A 23,244-nucleotide genomic window follows, 5' to 3' on the forward strand; every position below is an offset into this window, starting at 1 on the left:
AAGTGTTGCATGTGTGAGTGACTTCTACCCTGGTACCCAGCCACCCACAATAAAGGAGAACGGTTGCCGCAATAGAGCTCAGGTGTGGGTCCTCTGATAACAACTCTCTAGAGAACCAGTAGAGAACTGTGGCAGTTGTATCTAAATTACATAATTACTTGGATAATTTAAGCAGGTGTTTTTGTTTTGTGGGGGTGGGTGGGAGGAAAACGAAGGGGCCGAATTATTCGGATAATTTCTTCCCTAGTCGCCGTGGGCAGCCACTGTGCATAATCTCACCCATGTGGAGGTCTCCTTCCACCGCCCTCTCGCCTCTCCGGAAGCCTAGAGTGCTGGACCAAGGCCCCCACATCGGGGTCGGGGGTTTTCCGGGGATACCCCGCCCCGCCCTCTAGGCCCCGCCCCCCGCCGCTGCCGCCGGCAGGGGTCGCTCTGCCGGCGGCGAACCGCTCAGGCGGGGGTGGGGGAAGCTCCCGCGGCCGGTCGCTTTTCTCTGCCTTTGCTGGTTGGATCGTTTCAATAAAAGTCTTTTTTTCTCTCTCGCTCGCTCTACCCCGGGGAACAGGCGGAGGCGTCAATCCGCAGCCGCCGAGTGAGAAAGCGACGCAGACGCAGCAAGCGGGAGCGGCCTCCCGCGGTCTCTTCAGCTTCTCAAGGTCCGGCCCCGAAGAAGAAGGATCCCGCGTCCGGCCGGGCCGCCTCAGCCGGGCGTCGGCGCCTGCCTGCCCGCCTCGCTCCCACCCCGGCTCCTACGAGGGGATTAGTGGGCAGCCCGCGCGGCACGGCAGCCCGGGAGCCATGTTGTCCGGGGGGCTTGGCAACGCGTGAGGAACCCGCGGCCCCTCCCGGACCCTCGGCGTGAGCTGGAAAGCGGCTGCGGCGGCGGAGGCCTGCGCCTCGGAGGCGCCTCGAGTCTGCCAGTAGCTGGAACCCGGACCTGCATCCGGTCGCCGCGGGCGTCGGCGAAGCGGCTTTCCCTCTGCGCCTCGTCTGGTCTGGGGACGCGGCCCCCGCACTTGCTGGTGAGTTGGCGGCCGCGCGGGGCTTTCCCTGCTGCTCCGCCGACCCCGGGCTGAGAGGGGCCGGAGGGTGCTTGGGACGGGAGGCCGGGGCGGGCGGCTGGTGGGGGCGCGGGAGGTTCAGGCCCGGCCGGGAAGTTGAGAGAGGGCGGCGCGTCGTAGGGGGTTCGCTTGTGCCTGTCGCCCCTGGGGTCTTGCGTCTACCGCAGTCGCCCAGGCGTTTCCGGGGGTGGGGTGGGGTATGGGTGTCTGACGCTCGGGTTCCTTTGCGGGAGGCGCCGCCAGCGCCTTGGGTGCTTACTGCCGCTTTGGTCTCCGGGGGAGGCCGGTCTCCCCGCGAAGCAGAGGAGGGGAAGAGGCAGAAAGTCTCCCGAGACACAAAGGTCCCCTCGGCGTGGGTGGAGCTGCGGGAGCGGGCGGCGCAGCCGGGAGGGGAAGGAAGGGGCGCGGGTCCGCGGGAGGTGGGCGAGGAGGCGGTGGCCGCCGCGTTTCCAGCTCCTTGGAGACGCCGGGGCTGTGCGCGGGTGGGGAGCGGGAGGAGGTGGAGCCCTCGCGTGGGGAGCCGGCCGAGACAAAGATCAGGGCAGTCTTCCGCTGGCGGTTCACACCCCTGAGTGTTGGTGGAGAGCAGAGGTGGAGGGAATGTGGGAAACCTAAAGAACCGTTGGGGAGGGGCCGATGAGGGGGCTGCCAAGCATTGTCATCTCCCTCGCAATTGCTGTTCTCCGCGTTTTTGTGCTTGATGGTTTTGCTCCCCAACTCAGCTGGGTAGCTCCAGATTCACTCCCTCCCATCACCCCCTCTGTGCCACATTGACTGTCCTGTGGTTTTCCCCTAGTTCTCCCCCTACTTTTCACCCACTCCTTTTCGGGTAAGCAGTATTTTGCCTTCAGCTTGGTGAACGTTTGCTAATGACAGGATGCCTGAGCTTGTTCTGACCCTGAACTGCCTTGAACTACTCTCTTCCTCCCACCCTTTCCTTTCTGGGATCTTATAATGTCACATGGCCATCAACAATTAGCTTTTCTTCTGCAGAAATGGCAAAAGCGTTTAGCCGAAATCCATAGGGCTCTTCCTTTATATTAATGTGTCCACCAAAGACATGTAGTTTGTCATGTATTATCACCTCTTTACTTTTTAGCGAAATTAACTTTCTAGATACAAAAGTGGCAAATTTTGTTCAGAGTTTTGACTATTCCTAGGGTCAGCAGAGTGTGTCCCTGGCAGCCAGACCTTCTGTCACTTACCAGGAAATGCTTGACTTGGACAATTCTTTCCTCAAACTTTGCCGATTCTTTCTTGAGTCGTTGAAGGGTTTCTTTTAAAAGACGCTTGTTTATAAAAGAAGGTCAAAGTAACAAATCTGAGTTACTGTATTTTAGAAGAAAATGAATGGGATTTTAAGGTCTTTGAGTAGAGAGGAAAGCCTCCCTTGAAGCTGGAAATAAGGTTCAACCACATTTTAAGAAAAAAAGTTGCTAGCAGTAATATTACTGGTTTTGTTTTATTCTTTTATGAGATTAAGTAGTTGGTTTATTTATTAAATGTTGGGATGTTGCTTTGTTAATGAAGTCATTTTAGTCTTTGTAATTCTAACGCCTGCATACTACCATAAACAATAGGTTGGAACCAAAGAAAAAAATATGGCTATATTTAAGGATATTCTTTTTTTTAATAAGAGGTTACTTGAATATAAAAGTGGTATCCTTTTATCTGGTAAACTATCTCATAGGCCAGAAACACTAATAGTTTGAATGCTAGGCTTCAAAGAAAGTAGTTAGTGTTTGAATTAAGCTATTTTAAAATTACTTTATGCAGATGTTATTTGTCGTTGATTTTTTTAACAGCAAAAATAAAAACATTGAAATATGAATGGAAAGGAAAATAAAGCCTGTTTGGTGTAAGGACGTTACTGTTGACATCGTTGTAAGAACAGTCATATCTTGCTGCTTGTTGCCATTAAGATGTTGACACTATAAACATTGTGAAACCGATTTCAGATTAGGGATCAGTCTCTAAAATGAGGGACTCTCTACCCCACCCTCATCACTTAACATGTATTATAGATATCTTTGTAAAATTAATAGGTCATATCATTAATAATCGGTGTTTTATGTAACATTTATCAAAGGCTATATTAGGATACACTGATCTTTTTCTGTGTATTTATTAGTGTCTAGTTAGATACTCAGTTTCATTTTTAATTGAAGGAAGTCTACCAAAAAGTTAACAAAGATTTCCCATTGGTGGGATTTATTGATGAATAAAAATACATTCTGTATTTTTCAAATGTTCACATTACTTTTTACAATCAGCAAAAAAGTATACTGAAGAATTAATCTTGTTAATATCCTGATTTGCCTCTTATTAAAAGAATCTTCTATAAAATGTTTATCTTCTCATCCTCAGATTCATGCCCAGTAAAGTCACTTTTACTGTTAGGTGTTTGAAATAGTACAGCCTGCCAAATATACTCTGGTTACCTACCTGAAGGAAAAAAGAGAGATACACAGTAAAGAAAGATGAAATTGGAGTAACTGGTTTAATACATGGTAGCAGTCCAATGTTTGGTAGCTTTGTACACCAGTATTAATAAGTCATTGATTTTACAAAAAATAGAATAATTAAATTTAATTCGCTCTGTAACAGAGTAGCTGTGTTGACCAAGCAGATTTTAATGTGTGTGTGTATATATATATGTGTTGATATATTTTGTTTGAAGTATTGGTTTAGTCCTGTGATTATGGTGGAAAGAGATGGCTTATAAAACAGTTTTCTCTGTCAAGGCTTTTGTTTTTTCCTTATTTTCAGCAATATTTTCCTTTATTGCTGAAATAGTACTAACTAAAAACTGCAAGTATTGTATTGTGAACAATGCAACTATTATGGCTGCTGAGGTAGATATTCAGGATACAATAATATCCTTTAATATTTAAAAAATTTATCTGTGAACACAGAATTTTTTCCCTGGTGTTTTCTTTATTATGTCTAATAGTACTCAATATTTATAGGGCATTACATTTTGAATCTTTAATATTCTCTAGTCTTAGTAAAAATTACAACAGCATGTCATGGCATTCTTTCATAGAGCTTTTATACTTCTGTGATGTATAATTACAATGAATGTATTGCTGTATTGTAGAAAAAAGGTATTATATGTTAAGTCCAGCTTTTAAAAATATTCTTTATCTATTTTAAAAGTTGCCTCCTTTCACACATATGAAGGAAAAACAGTTTTAAGCTCTTTGAATTTTGAAGGTGTAATTTTTGATTAAACTTTTAAATAAAAAACTTATTTAAAATGCATTTTGTAAACTGATAGCATTTTGCATTTGAAATGAAGATAAACAGTAGGTTTATGGCATTTTAAAATGTGGTTTATATCGTATTTGTGAGGTAAAAAACTGCCTATAATAGAAAACCTGGTATAACTTACTAGCATTCAAGCTACGTTGTTGGCAGTTTCTTTGAACTGATGGAGAGAAGACCTATTAGACTGGCTTTTAAAAAAAATTTCTGTGGGATATTAAACCAAACATTCTTACTGTCATTAATGAATTCTTGCCTTTATTTTGCTCCCAGGCCTTTTATTTGTCAATTATTTTGATATCTGCAAAATATTTACGTGGAAAGAGGAATTGCCAAGAACCAGAAAAATGTATTGAATAAATTTAAGTGTAACTTACCTTTTCTAGCCTGTTTTCCTCTCTCTGTTGGCCAACTTGGAAAATGAATTAATTGATATCTATCAGTAAATCTAATAGGTTGAGTGCCTACTATAAATAATTAATTCAGGGATGTAATCAGTAAGTATTTTTAAAGCATTTATTATATCCTCAGCATTGTGTTAGTCATTGTACATGTTTAATGTGGTGGTATTTTAACATGTGAAATAACAGCAACGTTGGTTGTCTGGAATATTCTGTCCCCTCTCCCTCTTCTCATGTTTCACATGTTCTCTGGGCATTCTCATCCATATTTAGTGCTTTGTTCTTATCACCTATGTGCTAATAATCTCTACATCTTTGTTTCTAATCCAGACCTCTTTTTCTGAGTTCTTTTCTAGTTGTCTCCCAGACATTATTGTCTCTTAGTTACTGTACCTTTATCAGAGCTGGATTTCATTAAGAATGAAATTTTATCCATATCTTACTCTTGATACTAACCAATGTTTCAGACCTTTAGAAATAGGCATTTTATTTACATATAGATATCATAATTTTACATTCTGTCTAAAAGATAACGACCTTTGAAGAGTACAGCCCTTTTCTCTCTATTTTCACTAACAAGTTAGTATAGCTCACGTGTAATTAAAAAGGCCCAATAATACCAAGTCACTGCCCCTCCAAATTGGGCTACCAACTGCTTCTAGATTACTCTCACACAGATACCTTCTACATGCAGCTCCAATACTCAAAATTTTGATGGCTTTTTATTTTCTACTATATCAAAATTAATTCTTAACTCTTTCTGGGCCATGACTAATTTAACCCTAATTTACTAAATAAAAACTGCTTTATGGTTTACTTTTAAAATTAAAGAAATTTTGTTGAAAGGTTTTTAAAATTGAGTTTTACAGTATACCTCTGTTATGGTGTGTTATAAGAACTAGATTTATTTTAGAAATCAGATTATAGCTTGATAACATCTTTTGAATTATGATATTTAAAAATTAGTGTTCATAATTTGTAAGATTCGATGTTTCTTCATAGTCCTCAATTTATTATGTGGTCTTAAAACATTAAGCATTTTTATATCAGTTTTCAAGATCATAACTTACCTACATTTTGTCGCTCTAGAAACAGCAGAGTCAGCATTGTACTTGTCAGTAATTTTTGCTCAGAAGTTTGTGAGCATGGATTTTTGCCCCTCCCCCTTCTACAAATACTGTTTATATTTCTGTTTTCCTCTTATCCTTTTTCTTTTCAAGAAGCTATAAAATGGTGGACATGTTTTATTTTAGGTGTAAGTTTTTGGAAAAAAATCTGCAGCTCTCATTTCTGTTTATAAAGTTTAGAGTTGGTTATAGTTTTCATTTTTTCCCCCCATAAAAACTACTTCAGTAATAACTGATAACTATGATTTTCATCTAATTAAATTCTTAAGGGTCAGTTTTTCTCTGTAAAGTTAGGAATGACAGAACTGCTTCATAGGGTTGTGGATATTGAATGAAATGATATGTGTAAAGCACTTTGCATAGTACCTTGCATCTTGTGAGCACTCACAGCAGTTATTTTTGTTATTACTCTGTAGTATAATGGGGAAAACTATTGGTATGGTACTAAAATTGTTCAGCAGATCTATTCCTTCAGGTTGATAAATGTCTAAATAAGTGACAAGGACAGTTGAATCATAACATGTCTGACTTTTAAACTATGCATACCCTCTGGATTTCCTAATATGCCTCTCTAGTCTCACCCAATTTGAGAATCAGCTTATTAGTGTTACTACTGGGTGTTTGTTGCATCATTTAGGTATATTGAGGGGAGAGGGATAATATAGACTAGTAGACTAAATAATGTAGGATATTCATTGTTGTTTCTTAGTGACCATTAGGAATAAAGCTATCATATTCTTCATGATGAACACATTGATAAGCTTTTCCTTAGGGCTAGCTAAATATATCTTGTAACCATTTGCCCTGTCTTCCCTTCTTCAGGCCTGTGCTATATCATTTGCTTGACGTCTTAACAGTCTAGACAGTATTTGCACTCCTTGTTGATGACTTTTCTGTGTAACTCAGATTTTCTGAAGTTAAAATAGAATAGGTCATACAACTTATCCATCAAAAGAAGAAACTGGTTTTGCATTTTTCCTTTGTCATAAAATCTACTTGGATATTTACTACTTATTATTAAGTTTTTGTTTATTATCTTATGTTCTTCTAGGTCAGTGGCCTTAACTTGAACTTAAGACAAATTCTTGTTGATTTAAAATTTAAAAAAAAAAAAAAAAAAAGCTAGATGCCTGTGTGTGTGTAAAATCTCAGGCTCTGTCCCAGAAAAACGGAATTGAAAATTCTGGGTTTGGGTTTGTTTTTTATTTTAAAACAGTTCAAGTAATTCTTGAGTTTTAGAGTCATTGTTCAAGGACTTAGTCAAGGGGAGGAAGCATTCATACATAAATTAAACTTAAAGGCAGAGTATTTAAAACTTTTCCATTATTTCATCTTGTTTTTTCTCCCTTTTTATTCTGTTTTGGATTTCCTACTTTTATGGTGTTTGGGGGGGAGGTTTTCTTAATTTAAAGTATAAAAGACTTCTGTTCTATTTATTTTATTCATTTATCCCTTTGGTGAATGTTTTTGTCTTGCTTTTTTAGTTTGATTTGTTAAAAGGTAAACTGAGGCTCATTAAAATTTTCAACTTTATTTGAGCATCCATTGGTTCGAATCAGGCAGTGCCAAGTCAAAGTGGTTAGGAGTTTTCTACCAGCAGGAGCCAGGGTGGAGATTTTTATAGAGAAGATGTGGAAGCAAAGCGGAGAAATTATTTGATTGGCTATAGTTTAAGCAGTTGTTTTATTTGGGAAAGCCTTGTTGGTTGGTTGTGATTGGATGTTCTTCAGTTTTTATTTTCTTAAATTCAAGTACATTGACTCTGGCTTTGGTTTTGGTTTGCTTATGTAAGTTACCAAGGCATTAGAGGCACCTCAGAGTAATGCCCTTCTTGTTTAATTAGTTTCTTACCAGTGTCTTACTGTTCTGTCTTTATTGTCTCAATTATTATTTTTTGAAAATTATCTTTTAAATATAAGAACATATTATAATGTAGAAAATAGACCATAATCTAAATTCCCTAATAATGGTTATCTTCAAATATTCCCTTTATTTTTTTTTCATATATAAAAGTTAATATTTTTGTTTAAGATCCCTTTTATAATATAACATACTTTTTTTATGCTGGTAATAATTCTTACAGGTATAATTTTCAGTGGTTACATAAATCCACCAAAGGAAGGTTAAACATTTCATAGTGGCTGATAATTGTTAAATTATTACTTTTCATTTTTTACTATTTTAAGTTGTGCAGGGACAAACTCTTAGCATGTGACACATCGCTCCCATTTTACATTTCCTTGGGGTAGATAGGTATAAATTCCCAAATCAAAACCTGTGAACCTTTTCTGGTAATGCCTGTTGTACCAGTGCCACTAGTAATATACCACATTTAGTTTTGGTGATACTGTTATTTAAAATATTTGCTTTTGATAAATTGTTTGTAGAAAGGTATCATTATATTTGAATTTTTTTGATTGCTAGGATGTTGGGTTTTGCTTTTGTTTTCTTTCCCGCTATATTACTCCCCTCAAATTGCTGAGGAGGAGACTGTTACCAGTCTATGAATCCTTACAGTTTTTTCTTTCATTATTTTGTGATATTTTCTTTGTTTTATATCTAATTGCTACATATAGGGTTTTTTTTTAAATTAGAGATAATTTGTTTTGGTGATTCATTTATTCACTAACTCTAACTTATTTTAATTACTACTTCTTTATAATATATTTTACTATCTGGTATGGCAAGACACTGAATATTTTCTCCCAATGATTTGATATTATTTATGTATTTTTATTCTACTTTTATAAATAGCAGGCGAAAAAGGAGAAATGGGTGTCTGCATTTTTTTTCCTTAAAACTGATCTCTCTACTATAAAAATGTAACCCTAACTATGTTAGCACATCTGTAAGAGTTACATAAGGAATCAAAATAGACTTCTATTTACTTATTGTCCACATTCTGCCATGTAAAGAGCATCTCAGTAAAAATTAGGTAACTTATGATAGATTTTGTCCATTTATTCATGCTCTCACTAAAGGTGGACTTAATAGTTGTCCTGAAGAGAAGAGAGTGATATTTAGCCAAGGGTATTAGGTAGATTTCTCAGAAGAGATGATGCTAAAGATAATTAACTTTACAAATAGAGAAGATGAAGGGAAACATTTCCTAGGATAAAAGAATAGTATGTAAAAAGGTGTGAAAAAAGATTTTACATTCTTTGCAAATAATTGTTACTGTCCATCATCCCATTAAGTATTTGATGTAGTAGAAATAGAGATTGCTTATGGGGGTACTGGTAGAAGATGAGATGATAGAGGGAGATACTGGATTTTATTAATATATGGAATTGAGCTACTGAACATATTTTTTTAGGCAGAATATAATTTTCTTCTATAGTAACCTTTGGGACAGTTTTGTGAACATCTACAAATGAGCTACTTCTGAGTGTTTAATGGAAACTTTTGTGAAAGAAGCCTCAAGGGATTGCTTTCCTACTTTGGAAATGCTAAAAAAGCTGTGCACCTTTTTTCTGGTTTGGTTCATGCCAAACATGAAAATTATTTCACTATCTATTAGGAGCACTTGGATATGTTTTTTAATTTGCAAACCCTTTGCCTTTTTTGTCTTCCAATGAGGATATGTTTCCATATGTTAGAAATGGTTTTACCATTTTGTTGGGGAAATAAGAGATAAAAATAATAAATTTATAGCTTGTAGGCCTAATATTTTTTAAATTTTAACTATGAATATCAGCATACCAGTCAAGAATACAAATACTAATTATGCCCATACAAATGATTTTGTAGTTCTTTAGACTTTACCTCTGTATTAACAGCATAGGTGATGATACAACACTATTCATTTAATAGTAACTCAGTTAAGTTCTGAGAATAGGCTAATTTTATTCTTATTTTTATTTTTTTAAACTTTTTTATTAAGTTGTAGTCATTTTACAATGTTATGTCAAATTCCATTGTAGAACACAGTTTTTCAGTTCTATATGAACATATGTATATTCACTGTCACATTTTTTTTTTCGCTGTGAGCTACCACAAGATCTTGTATATATTTCCCTGTGCTATACAGTATAATCTTGTTTATCTTTTCTGCATATGCCTGTCCGTATCTACAAATTTTGAACTCCCAGTCTATCCCTTCTCACCCCTCTCCTTGGCAACAAGTTTGTATTCTATATCTGTGAGTCTGTTTCTGTTTTGTATTTATATTCTTTTTTTTTTTTTTTTTTTTTTTTTTAGATTCCACATATGAGCGATCTCATATGGTTTTTTTCTTTCTCTTTCTGGCTTACTTCACTTAGAATGACATTCTCCAGGAACATCCATGTTGCTGCAAATGGCATTATGTTGTCGCTTTTTATGGCTGAATAGTATTCCATTGTATAAATAGACCACATCTTCTTTATCCAGTCATCTGTTGATGGACATTTAGGCTGTTTCCATGTCTTGGCTATTGTAAATAGTGCTGCTATGAATATTGGGGTACAGGTGTCTTTTTGAAGTAGGGTTCCTTCTGGATATATGCCCAGGAGGGGGATTCCTGGGTCATATGGTAAGTCTATTCCTAGTCTTTTGAGGACTCTCCATACTATTTTCCACAGTGGCTGCACCAACCTGCATTCCCACCAGCAGTGTGGGAGTGTTCCCTTTTCTCCACAGCCTCTCCAGCATTTGTCATTTGTGGACTTTTGAATGATGGCCATTCTGACTGGTGTGAGGTGATACCTCATTGTAGTTTTGATTTGCATTTCTCTGATAATTAGTGATATTGAGCACTTTTTCATGCGGAGAATAGGCTAATTTTAGCAGCTGTAGTGCATTTCAGTATTTTATTTTACTGACACATGCAATGATTTTTTTTCTACATGTAATTGTCTCTAATCAAGAGCTGCCTTGTCTCATTGTACTTAACTCTTCAGAAATGATTGTCTCCCTTCCCCTTACTATTTGAACCCTTCCAATCCTACTTTTGTAGGCATTTTACATTCCTTGTAAAAGCTACTTAATTTTTTTCAATAAGTAAGGTGATTACAAACTCAAAAGTATGTAGAGAGAGACACACAGAGAAGTCTTGTTTTCTTTTTGCTTTCTCCTTCCTGTTTTTCCTTCTCCACCTTTTATAGGTAAGCATTTCTTTTAGTGTCTTATCCTTCCAGTTTTTCTTTTTGCAAGTGTAAATAAATGGTTATTTTGCTTTAGAGGTTTCTCCATATCTAGGTAAAGATTTTTCCTTACTTTTGATACTTGTAGTACTTCTGATATTTGATCACACAGTCCTATGTGGATCCCTGAATTGTTTTCTATCTTTTACTATTAGTTTGCCAAATGAAAAATGTATATATAACATTTTGTACTTGGATAAGCAAATGTGTGATGTAGACTCTAAGGACAAGAATCTCCAGGTCAGATGATAAATGAATTTATACACACATGTGTTTCCTTCCTCTGTCAGCTGAGTAGGCCTCGAAATGACACCTCAGTAGTAATGAGCAAAAATAGTATCCAGATGTTGGTGTCTAATACCGTTCTCCATAAAAGCAACCCAGGTTCCTTGGAAAAATTGCTGATTCCAGGACTGGGGCAGGAAATAAACACACAGGATGAGCCTGGAACACCTTTTAATACTGGAAAGTAAGGAAGCACTCAAACAAAAACAATGACTAACTGATGTAAACAGGGCAGAAGAGTCAGCTGAAAAAGTACCCAATGGCTGATACTAGAATAATTTTAGCAACAAAATAAAATAGTATATTATAGCACAGGGAACTATATTCAGAATCTTGTAGTAACCTATAATGAAAAAGAATATGAAAAAAAAAATGTATGTATATGTATGACTGAAACATGTTATACACTAGAAATTTGACACATTATATAACTGTACTATAATTTTAAAAAGTATTGTATTATAATTCAGATATAAAATAACATCCATGAATCCATACCGATATAAATAAATAAATGGGGTTGAGTAGACAAATCTGTTTAGAAGAATTACAGATAATTTATGTAGCTATTCAGCCCATGAGGGAGTATAATGTAACTCCCCTCTTAAGGAGTGGAAAATGGGAAAAGGTAACTTGAAGTAGGAGAAACGTGACAGACTCTACCTCAGCATGTGACCAAAGTTTAATACTGTAAATATTGTGTGTATATATTATAAATAAGTACTATAAATGTATAGTACTAATACCATAGATTGAAAGTTTGTTCTTCCCCAAAACTCATTTGTTGAAACCTAATCCCTAATGTCATGGTGTCTAGAGGTGGGGCCTTTGGGAATTGCTTATATCATGAGGGTTGAATCCTCATAAATGGGATTAGTGCCCTTGTAAGAGACCCCAGAGAGATAGAACCCTTGCCCCTTTTGCAGTGTGAGGATGCAGTGAAAAGACGGCAGTCTAGAAAAGGCTCTCACCTGACACGAAATCTACAGTGGCCTTGATCTTGGACTTCTCAGCCTGCAGAACTATGAGAAATAAATTTCAGTCGTTTATAAGCCACCTAGTCTAAGATATTTCGTTATAGCTTCAGCAGTCATAAATTATGTTGATAATGTGATGTGATGATGATGATGGCACTTCACTTCTGTGCTCTTCCTGCCCCCAAATTATGACCCCAGTCTGATAATGAGAAAAACATCAGACAAATCTCAATTGAGGAATATTCTACAAAATACCTGAACGGTACTTAACAAAAGTGTCAAGGTCATCTAAAACAGAAAGTTCGAGAAACTGTCACAGACTAAAGGAGCCTAAGAAGCTGATGATTTTACTATAATGTGGTATATTGCATGGGATCCTGGAACAGAAAAGACATTAGATAAAAACTAATGAAATCTTTAAATAAAAAATAGACTTTAATTAGTTATAATGTATCAGTTTTGGTTCATTAATTGTGACAAATGTACCATACTATTATAAGATCTTAATAGCAGAAACTAGGTGAATGGTGTAGGGTAACTCTGTGTACTATCTTTGGAAATTCTCTGTAAATCTAAAACTATTATAAAATATTTTAAGTAAATGTTTCTATAATTCTGTTAGATATAGTCAAATTGCCTTTTTTTTTTTTTTTTTTTTTTTTTTTAAAATACTGCTGCCTGAATGTTTGAGAGGCTGTTTTCCCATAGTCTTACCAGCTTAATGTGTTTTCAAACTTTTGGAACTTAGCCAGTTTGATACATGTGAACTGGTGTAACTCAGACTATTGTGTTTCTCTCGTTATGAATGGCACTGAGTATGTTTTCATATGTTTAGTGGGAATTTTAATTTTTTTTCCTTTTTATGAACTCTCATATTCTTTATTTTTCTATTCGGTTGTTGGCTTTTTTCTTCTTGGTTTTAGAAGTTCTCCATAGGGAGATTAGCCCTTTTTTTGTGATATGGGTTGTGAATATATGTTTAGATTCTTGATGAAATTTTTTCACACAAAATTTTTCCTTTTTTGTATTGTGATATAATTTTTTCTTTTATGTTTTTGGATTTTGAAATATAGTTAGAAAAGTCTTCACTCCCGAGATTGTAAAGGAATTCATCCATATTATCTTTCAGTACTTGTGATCTCTTTTTTTTTTTTTTACACTTAGATCTTAAAATCTTCAATTCCTTCTAATCATTGAGGTGTTTTAAGTACTTAACCTTTTCTTTCTGATTATTCCTGTGTAAGCATGCCTATGGCCTTATAGACGCCTTAAGTGATTTATAGTAAAAGAAATGCTTATACATTTACTTTTGGTGGATAAGAATTTTCAACTTTATGGAAAATGTATTAAGTATTTCATTGTGTCTTAATTCCAAATCATGGTTTAAGAATAATTTTATAGTAATGAAGACTTCTTTAAAGTTTCTTTTCACTGTTATACTCTAGTATATTTAACAGTAGTTTTTTTCTTCTAGCTTATTAGTGTTGTGGGTTATTAATACATTCGAGTTTTTTCCCCATCCTGTTTCTCCTAAGATACCTGCTTAGATTATTAAACCTCTGTGATTTATCTCCCATATTTTTTGAAACTCACTGTTTTTGTGGCTTCTTTGATATTAGTAATCTCTTTATTTGGTATTATTTAAAAATTTAAGTAGTAGACCAATTAGCTATTTTAGGTTTTTAAGAAACTGGAAACAGTAATGTCAGCAGATGTTACCTAACGTAGAGTGCTGATTTCTTATAACATTTTATAAAGGTATTCATATTTTCTTCACACTACGTGTGATGAAACTTGTATTGCTGAACTGAATTTTAACAGACATTTGGGAAACTATCAGGTAGTGCTGTGGAATGTTGGCTCCTAGAAAATGCCATGAAAAATAACTTGCTGAATTTATTGTTTAGGGTAATAAAGGAGAGCACTACCTTTCCTGAGTTGGTAGGATCTGCTGGGGGAGGAAGAGTATATGTGTGGGTGAAAAGAATAGCAAAGCTAGGAGGGAGAGCAAAGTTGAGATATTTATTGAGGATTTGGAATCTGTAACACAGGTATTTCAATGCAGGATCTTAATTAGAATTAGTAGGGATCATGATAGTAATATTTTAGGATTGATAGACATAGCAAAGGAAGAGTTTTGAGGTGAGATTTTTTTTCAGAGTCTTGGAAAGTGAACAATCATTTGCTGCTATTTATTGAAAAGTTGAATAGTCTGATGTTGGTTTATATGGGTTTTGGGGGGAAGTTCCTGGAATGAACAATGAAGTTACTTGCAGTTCTTATCTGCCTGGGCAAGAGTTTCCTGGAATAGTAAATTCATGTTATTGAAGACAGCTGAACAGTGATGTTACTGTAGACTGTAAACTGAATGCAGATGGTTTCAGTTCTGAGTGCTCATTCAGGGCCACAGTAATTTGAAAATGTATTTATTAAAAGTCTCATTCTTAGGCCATTTACAAAGACAATACATTCTCTTGGTGAGCAGTTTGACATTGAAATTTTTTTCCCCCTGAGGAATTAAGCCTAACTGTCAATTAAGGTGTCTGAGATACCCAAGTGGGCAGTTGGTTATATGGTTCTGCAGCTAAGAAAAGAGATAGAAAAGGATCAAAGATAGAAAATTGAGAGTTATTGTTTAGATTGAATCCTTGTGCCTAGATAAGTTTGCCTAAGGAGGAAGCATAGTGAGAAGAAAAATATTTGGGCCTTAAGAGTTCTAGTGCATAATGGATATACTTGTGTGTGAGAGAGAGGAGAAAGAGAGAATCCATTCCTATAGAGGAATGGCAAGAGAGGTAGAAAGAGAACCAGGATATTGTTACATGATCTCTGGAGATGTGGCTGTAAAGTTGTGGGATCACTACACAAAAGCCTTTCATACCTAGGTGGAGAAAGACCTATTGGCCCTAATGATGAATTTTCTCTTAATAGTTCTGTGCATGTACAAAATACAGATTATTCACAGAACTATCCATTCTTTCATGACATTCTTCACATAACAATTGCCTAGAGGGAATTCTGTTTGCAAGGTAATTATTTGAAATCAAGAATATTTTCTTAGAAGTAATTTTACCATTTTGCTCCCACATTATCCTATAAAAGTTATTTAATTTCTCATTTTGACTCTGAGGAAAGGAGGTCATTGGTTTGTAGCCTGCAGTTTTATATATAGTATGTATATTTGATGTTCATAACTTGGAAGTACAGAGTGGAGGAAGTTACATTTGTTGAATACCTACTATGTACTAGGCACAATATATACATTCTAATCTAGATCTCACATCCTTTTGAGGTAATTGATTCTCTTCTTTAAAGAGGAAACTGAAGTTGGGTTTATCAAAGTCCTACTTCTCACTCTTTCCAATATCTACATGAAGGAATCAGGATTTGAACTTGTGTTAGGCTTATTCTTGCTTTCTCCTACACCAAGCAGACTTTCTGTATGGTATGAGTCCTTCATCAACCAGTACCAAGCATGTATGTAATGAACATTTTACCATGGGTGTTAATTAGATGTAGGAATATGATATCTCTCAGCTTTTGAGATCAAGACTGAGTAAGCAATAATGAAGCAAAGAAGAAAGGATCTAGGCCCTTACACTCAAGCTTTGATTAACTGGAATCTTTGATTAAATAGAATCCATTTAATTCCACTTAAGGGATATATTCAGGTAGCAGAACAGTATGTTGTTTGTCAGAATCCCAGTTAATTTTAGATAATACCTTTTAAAAATATTTTTCTGCATCCTCATAGTTTTTTAAAGGCACATTTTACCCTCTTTTTTCTTTAGTTTGTATTAATCTAACTTAGTACTTTAGTTTTCTTATTTTAATACGCTAAGATTTCCTAAATAAGTAGAATTAGTAGGAAAAACATGCCAGAAATAAAAATGAAAACTTTTGGAAAATATCAGAGTTGTAGCTATGGAGTTTAGTCAGGTACAGATTTTCTTCTTAATCTTCTGATTGAAATCTTACACCCTGACCTCTGCTATGATCTTATAAAGTAAATTAAGCACACTTGTTAATTGGCTTGTTATATTCCCTCCCTTTTAGGATTGATAGGTGAGCAGTTTCTAATTTTCCATTTAGCAAGTAATGTGGTAGAGGATTAAGTATTTTGTATGCTTCTCCAAAATCGCAAGAAGGCTTTTCTGAAGGTGATGATAGTTTTAAAATTTTGAGAACAATCGATGTGTGGTTCAGCCATACGAAGACTCCTTTTGGGAGGTATTTCCAATATCTTCGAAATTAACTGACCACTTAATAAGAGTGTTTTGGTTTGGTTTTGTTTTTTCACTAAACAGCCCTTCCTTTCCCAAAGAAAAACTTTACCAGAAGGCTGAAGAGTGTTGGCATTTTTAATGTTGCCAAAGTCTTTCATTGTTGCTGAGGAAAGCTGACCACTATCCAGTAGAATTTGTCTTATGAAAACTTTAATAAAGTGTTAGTTTTTTAAAAATGTGGTAAACTATTATTGTGTTACAAATTACACGATGACAAAATAGCACATTCACTTATCCAGTTCAGATGTTTATTGGAGAGAAAGGCTAGAAAGTTGCCTATTCACTTTCTTTTTTTAATTCATATTTACTTGTGCCAAGTATGCTAAGAACATTCTCAGTGAAATGTACATGAATATGTAGGAAGTAGGAATTTTGTGAAATTTATACTTTGAAAACATATAAAGAGTACGTAATTTTCTACTTGGTGGTAACTGAAAAATATGTCATGTGATATAGTATTAAATTATTATTTTTGAAGGGAATCGAAGTTTCATTCTTATATTACCTGTGAGAATGTGGTCTCTTAAATATCTAAGTGTATATTTTACGTAATTCTCCTAAAATGCTTTGTACATTTTCTACTATTGAAGTTAGGAGGTAGTTGAGTGAATGATTAGCTGAGCCTTACAGGATGTCTTTACATCAGTGGGATCATCATGTGTCACCATGTGGCGAAGTCTGACCTTTACAGTTTTGTGGGTTGACATTCCTTTTCAGTTTATTTTGAGGTGATGAAGTGTTATATAATCTTTTATGTAATATAGGTTGAAAGTATAGTGTTAATTTAGAAACGTACAATGAAGTAATTTGGCTTGATACAGTAAATTTTTTTTAGATATGAGTGATGTGGTGAGGGTAAAGAGGGACACAAATTTTTTTTTAAATGTTTCTCTAGTTAAGGAGTTTGTAATATGGTAAAACTCAAGAACTTTCCATTTACATAGCCCACTTAGCCTGGTGAGTAAATCAATTTAGAAGACCAGATTTTAAATTTATGAATTGGTTGAGAATAGCTTTTTAGAGCAGTGGCTTTTCAACCTTTTTGGCCTCAGGACCAAAACTTCCTTAATTTTTACATTAATTTTAACATTAATTTACTTAAAAATAACAAGTGTTACAAATTAGCATAAATATTTTTAAATGAAAAATAACTTTTCAAAAAATATGTTGAGTAGCATTGTTTTACATATTTGCAAATCTCTTTAATGTCTAGCTCAATAGAAGATAGCTGGATTCTCACATCTACTTTTGCATTTCAGTCTATTGCAATATTCTGTGGAAATGTAGTCTCTGAAAACCTCCAGTTTTGTGAATGAAAAGTAAAAAAGGCAAATAAGTTCTTAGTATTATTTTTAAGATAGTTTTGACCTCCGGATCCCCCTTTAAAGATTTCGTAGACCGCACTTGAAGAACTTCTGCTTTAGAGCAGAATGAAATTGGATCCTAATCCTGCCCTTGATTTTCCTTTTTCAATTGAATATTCTTAGGGACTATTCCTGTTATACTGTAGTAACTCACTGAATTCCATTTCTCGAGTCTACTACTGAATACCTTCCTCTGTGAATACCCTTGTAGCTGTAGGCTTTGATTTTTCTGTTCCTTTCCCTCTTTTGGAAATGACAAGGCTTGCAAGCTGTATGATCTTAGGCAAATTCATTAACCTTTTTGAGTCTGTTTTCCTCATTTGCAAAAATAGACAGAGCAATACATACCAACTCATAAGGCTTTTGTGGAAATCAAATCAAATAAAGTTATATACAGTTGCTAGTAAAATCTTACTGTTCATAGAGCTTAGTCAAAAATGTTACCTGAGATATGTTCTAATTTTTTTTGCATGCATTTTGGACTATTTGATTATATTTGCAAAATATCCTAAACTCAGTAAGATTTATGTCTCCTCTTACTTATAAATTACTCTAGAAAGTGACTTTTTAAACTGCTCTCCTTTCTGTCCTGTCCAGCACTTATCTGGACCTTCTTAGAGCTAGGACGTACACAAGGAAATGGTATTTAAAAACAAACAGCATTATTCAGGCATAAAAAAGAATGAAATAATGCCATTTGCAGCAACATGAATGGACCTAGAGATATCATATTGAGTGAAGTAAGTCGGACAGAGAAAGACAGATATCATATGATAACACTTATATGTGGAATCTAAAAAAAAAGATACAAATTCTATTTACAAACCAAAAACAGACTCACAGACATAGGAAACAAACTATGGTTACCAAAGGGGAAAGGGTGGGGAGGGATAAATTACGGATTGAGGTTTAAGACACACATTACTATATATAAAATAGATAAACAACAAAGACCTACTGTATAGCACAGGGAACTATATTCAATTTCATGTAATAGCAGATAATGGAAAATAATCCAGAAAGAAAAAAATATATTATGTATACCTGACTCACTTTGCTGTACACCTGAAACTAACATTGTAAATCAACTATACTTCACTACAAAATTGGAGGGGAAAAAAAGCAAAATGTTCTTTGGTCTCTGAAAGTGTTTTTAATCTAGTGCTTAAACTATTTAGAAACAAATAGGAAGGTGCTCTATAAATGAGGTATATGAAGATTATGAGAGCATAGTGTAGGGAATACTGTCCAGGTATTTTCTGTCTAGGTAAAAGTAGAATAAGGGGAGGACAAAGGATTAACTTGTGCCTTATTTCTCAAACACTGATTTTTATAACTCCTGGGAGAAAGAAAAACAGTGCTCAGACAATTCATAATTTATTGAGTGAAGCAATGTGTTAAACCCTATTCTGGGTGATTATGTAGCAGTTAAGAGCACGGACTAGGTAGGGTCTTAACGTTACTTGGGCTCCAACCAACTTCTGCTTACTGGCTGTAACCTTGAGTAAGTTTTTAACTCTTCAGTGACTGAGTTTTAGATATGTAAAACGAGTATAATTTTAATATTACAGTATTACTGTGATAGTTAAAGAGTTAATGTAAATAAAGTACTAGAACAGATTGGCATATAATATTAACTACTTTTCCTATCACATAAAAACGGGAAAAGATGTCATTTCCTTGATAACATTGACTTATAGTGGTCTCACAGAGATCTTATATTTTAAAATGATTGCTGAAAAATTATATAATGTGAAAGGTTAATTTTGTCTTTTAAAAATTCCCTTATTGTTATGTAAAGTATATTTTATTACTTCGACTCCTGCAGGAGGAGAATATTGATAAAAGGCCAGATCTTTTAACAGTTAAAAGATAATTTTACCTAAAGAATAGGTAAGTACCAAAACTTAAATCTTACTTATTGAGAGAAAAATTGTTCGTTAATATCACTTAGGTACTAGTCATTTTTCTATATATTTCTAATCACTTCTGAAGGATATAGTTGCCAGGGTATAGAGACATAAACTTGTGAATTACTCGGTTAACTTTACAAACAGAAAATTGCTCATAATTTTAATGCTGAGACTAATTTATTTGATCAGATCTTTCAGGTTGTCCTTGGTAAATTAAATTTTGGATCAAAACCGGTGTTAGGTTGAATAGTTAAGTTGTAGCAATTATTTCATTCTAGGGCAATGATTATTAAGTGGTATGAGTCTTCTGTACAATCAATGAAAATTATTAAGTTTAATCCGTTCTGCTTACAGAAGGAATAGAAAAAGAATATATGGAACTTTTCTCTATCCTTTTGTGTCACTGAGGATGTCAGAGAAATAGTAATGCTAGTGAAATGTGTACACAGAAAGTAAATACACATTAGGGCTCCAGGAAAAGTGTACTTGGTGTGATATGCTTAAAGCAAGAGACCTATGCTGCTACTTTTAAATTTCCAGATTAAAAAAAATCAAATTGAGTGTCAGAAAAAAGTGTTATTTTCTCCTTGGTAAAAGAAGATGTATTTTTGGAAGCAGTTGGAACCACAAAGACGTCTATCTTGGACTCCTTGAGAACCATTTTAATGCTCCACACACTTTAAAAAAATCTGTTAAGTTGATCATCTCACTAACTGTAATTAAACGATGACCCCCCAACATTGGAATAAAATTAGAGTAAAATACATTCTGGAGTTCAGTAATAATGAATTCATACCCATTTTACCATCTCTCACTACTCATGAATTCTGGAGAGCCTTGGTGACTGCCATTAGGTTTTCTTTCCTATTGATTGTTTGCACACCTAATGACTTGAATTTTAATCACATTTTCTGCCTGTTATTATGAAAGCAGTCATACAAATGAACATGTACTCAGGTACCTAGGAGCTCACGATAAACCTTGCCCCAAAGCATGATAAAAATAGAAACTGATTTTTAAGCATCAGGTCAAATCTTATAATAAATATTTTAAATTTCTGTATAAAATAATCAGCAAATCTTAGATGATACCAGCATTAACAGTATTTGTTATAAGAATGAAATTAAAGGCAAGTTTCTTATAGTGGAATTTAACCTTATTTTTTTTAAAAAGAAATTAACCACATTCACAGAGATGGACTGATAAGATTGTGCAATAAAATTTTTGTTTAACTATAATACTGAGTTTGGTTCCTTTCTTTTTTTTTCTGGTTAAATTCTTTTCCAGTTTAAGAGTATTATTTAACATTGCATAGGAATTTTATTACAGTTGGTCAGCAGATTGTCCACCTATACTGTAGTTAAGAAGTTTGGTACGTTTAGTTTTAGTATTTTGGATAACATAGGTCATTGCATGCTTGTAGAGACCCCGTGTATAGCATTTAAGAAGGCAATTGAGGGTATAGTAGATTCTCTGACTGATTTGTGGCCTCCCTTCCCTCTGTAGGACTACTGATGGATGACCATGGCATTTTTTTTTTTTTTTAACCATGGCATGTTTAATACTAACCGGTGGCTACAATGCTTTTCTTTAGTTTGACCTTACATTCTTTTCCTACCAGTTGTTGTATGCCAGCTTTACTTGTTACTGTAATTACATCATCTAATCAAATACTACCAAAACCAGTATCAATGTATAAAGAGAGATACTTCAGTGAAAACTGCAGAAAGACTTAACAAAGGCAGGTTACTTAAAAATAAATCTTGAAGTAGATGTAAGGAAGATGTAAGGAAGACAACTAAAATCTTGGAAAGGTCATACAAATCTAGGAGAGTAAGATAACATTTGAATGTTTTAAGTTAAAATGTGAACGATACTTAAGTTTAATTTTTTTCCATTTTTGTGATTCCCTGAATTAGCAACTTGATTACTGGACTGGTCCTGAGTTGGTTTGTCAGTTCTTATTTTCAGTGATCGTACCAGTCTCTTTCATTTTTTTGAACTCTGACTTGAAAGAAAATTAGCAGTAGGATTGAAGCACTTTTTCAAACTTTAACATGGGTTTCTTTTGTAGTAAAATTGGAATATGCTGTGATTTCATAGTTAGTACCACTTGTGGTTACAGGAGTGGTCATAAAATTTTGTATTCAAGCCGTTTCCTTTGAGACTTTGTAGTCACTGAGGTTTGGGAACCCTCTTATGCTCCTTTCTATCTAGCCTTGCTTGCCCCCCCCCCAAAAAAATCCATGGAGTGGCTTCCTTTTAAATTTCTTTTTCCAAGGAGTCAGCTGATGCTTCTCAGATAGACTCTTGAGCCAGTATAATGGTTTCATATAGAGGTGTAAAAATACCATTTTCTGGTGGGTGTTGCACTCGGTGTGGAACACTTCAACAGTTAACAGCTTAACTTGAAAAATTAAAAGGAGGATATTTCCTATTTATGTTTATTTTACTTCTTATCTTGAGCAGCTAAAAATACCTTTGAAGAATTAGTGGCAACAGAGATTGGCCTGCACTCAAATCTTAAGAGGCACAGTGCCCAGAGAGGGCCCCAAAGCTGTTTTGCTGGCTGCCTCCTCTGCAGCAGCTGACTAACCAGCTGCAGAGCACATTGATCTGGTCATAATTGCTTTCATCCTGGAGCAGAGCAAGTTAACACAATTTAAATCAAGAGCCACATTAGAAGATGCTGACCTCAGGATAACCTCTCATTTCCTACCTTTGAGAGAGGGAACAATTCAAGTCACTTCCGAACTTCTAACCAGAAAATAGCACGGGAACATATAGCCACATTTAAAGATTGTGACCTATTGACTTTCTGTTTTATACTTTATACAGGTGGATTCAGAACAGTAAAAGGAACAAGTCTAAATGTATTATTATTTGTTGAATAGAGAAATAGTCCCTCCCCTCCTCTACTCATTATTTTCCTATTGAAATATTCCTAGGCCATTCTTATAGAAGCAGTGTAGAAATAGACCTGAGACTGTCTGTAAACCCACCCTTTTCCTAAAAAAGCACACCAGAGTGTAACAAATATCTTGTCTGTGTTAGGTAGTAGACCAGTGTTTCTTGATATATACATTTTTAGACAATTACTATCCTTTGATAAATCTGGGCCTCCTATTATTCTCTGAATATTCATACCAGTCACTAATAGAGGTTTTACTGAATTTTATAGAAAATTTCAGTTTTGTTTCTGCTATGACTCACCTGACAGCAAAGATAGTTTCATATATGGAAAACTATAGATAAGAGAGACAGAATTGTGAGCAATTTCGAGTTCATAAACTGTAAAGCGATTCGTCTCTCATTGATTTTTGAGTGACATTATTATTGGAATAACCCTGAGTCTGCTTTAATTCATTAATTATAGTTCACATATTTCTTATTTCTGTTGCTAGTAAGAAATTCAAGTGCTCAGTTGCTCTTGGAGGACA

At 35.3% G+C, this 23,244-nt stretch overlaps 1 protein-coding gene across 5 annotated transcripts in view; it reads left to right on the forward strand.

The window, feature by feature from the left end:
- Nucleotides 1-888: 888 nt before the first annotated feature.
- The window catches only part of CDK17 (cyclin dependent kinase 17), a 120,719-nt gene continuing 98,363 nt past the window's right edge, over nucleotides 889-23,244 (forward strand). For all 5 annotated transcript variants that reach the window (XR_012510738.1, XR_012510737.1, XR_012510736.1 and 2 more), the window contains exon 1: nucleotides 889-1,022. The gene's annotated coding sequence lies outside the window, so the exon portion shown is untranslated. The remainder of the gene's footprint in view (nucleotides 1,023-23,244) is intronic.

This window comes from Camelus bactrianus, chromosome 12, assembly GCF_048773025.1.
Source record: "Camelus bactrianus isolate YW-2024 breed Bactrian camel chromosome 12, ASM4877302v1, whole genome shotgun sequence".
Classification (NCBI taxonomy): domain Eukaryota; kingdom Metazoa; phylum Chordata; class Mammalia; order Artiodactyla; family Camelidae; genus Camelus; species Camelus bactrianus.